We start from the raw sequence: 1,593 nt of genomic DNA on the forward strand, positions 1-1,593 counted from the left end.
CTAGGCTTACCAGCACAAGGCACTGGCTTGGAGCTGGCAAGTGCTTTTTAAACTAAGAGATCAAGGAAATGAGGTAGGGAGGAGGTATTACAGCAGGGCAGGGAGCCCTGGGCCAGGCCAGCATCTATGGAAAGCTAAGTCCCCGAGTAGGTAGGAAAGCTTCACAAGGAGCAGAGAGCCTGCCACGCCTATAGAGGTCAGACTCTCTCAGGTCAAAATCCCCAAGAACTTGACTTTAGGAATTCCTCCCACACTTACCACGGTGTCCTCCTGCCCAGTGTCCTCCCTCCCCCCACCTCCCCGGCCCCCAACCTGGACCAGGAAGGAGTTGAGTTGGGTGGAAGGATACAAACTTGGGAAATAAACATTTTTTGGGGAGGGGGGGAAACTCCAGATTGTTTGAGAATCAGCAGGACACAATAGGTTCACTTTCATGTGATGCCCAAGTAGGCAAGACTTCCAAGTAAAAACTCTGAATGTGAATTTAGCTAGTTTTGGATAAAGACGCCTTTCAGCGTCAATAAACACGGTGAATGCAGCCGTGGTGGAGTTACAACTTAATGAGATGAGGGGAAGTGCACTGGGTCAGGCCTCGGCTCCCAGCCTCTGTCATGCTAATCAGCTGGGCAGCCGGCAGCTGAAAAACTGCTGGAATTTTTATTTGCATTTCATTTACTTGGAAGGAAATTGACCCAGATGGTCCACAAAGGCCCTAGAAGGCTGGCTGGCAGTGCAGGGCTGCACACTCCTCAGAGGGCCTGCACTTGTCCGCCCATCCCTCTTTGAGCCCAGGGCATAAAAGATTAAAACAGCGTAAGGGAATTGATTTCATGATTTTTTTTTAAGATAATTTCCCTAAGATTTTAGAAAAGATCTTTTAAAAATACTTAATTTAATCAGCTAGAAACTCAATAGTAATTAAGGGGAAGAAAAGCTAGGGTAATGAAAGAGGTGGTAAGGACTTTTTTTTTTTTTTTTTCTGTTTGCTGGTGGGAACCTTTCTTAATTAGGAAAAGTCTAAAAACTAAATGATGTTAATGGAGTCAAGCATCAGAACCAAGGGCTGGCGGCCGGCGCCACCGTCAGTGGATGATGGATTGCCCAAGCAGGTCACTTGGGGGGTGGGGGTGGCCAATGGACTCTGGAGGGCCCTTTCTATGGGTATTTGCCTGCATCGTGGAGGTTGAGGCCTTTGAGAGTCCAGGCTTCTGTTCCCCTTCCAAGGGAGGGCTCATTTTCATCCAGATGAGACTTCAGCTTCATGTCAGGGGTTCACACCTGAAATCCTAGCTATTCAGGAGGCTAGATCTGAAGGAGCCAGCCCAGGTATGAAAATCGGGGAGACTCATCTCCAATGAACAGCCGAAAAGCTAACAAGTGGGGATGTAGCTCAAGTGGTAGAGTGTCAGCCTTGAGAGATAAAGCTAAGGGATAGCTCCCTGGCCCTGAGTTCAAGCCCCAGTACTGACACACGCACACTCACACACACCAATAATAATAATAAAAAATGAACAGATGAGATTTCGTCCTCAGCTAACTCCTGGATAGCATAGATTAGAAGCATAGATCCTGGAGTCAGGCTGCATATATCCA

Source organism: Megascapheus bottae, chromosome 11, assembly GCF_031878675.1.
Source record: "Megascapheus bottae isolate mThoBot1 chromosome 11, mThoBot2.hap1, whole genome shotgun sequence".
In the NCBI taxonomy this organism is placed as follows: Eukaryota; Metazoa; Chordata; class Mammalia; order Rodentia; family Geomyidae; genus Megascapheus; species Megascapheus bottae.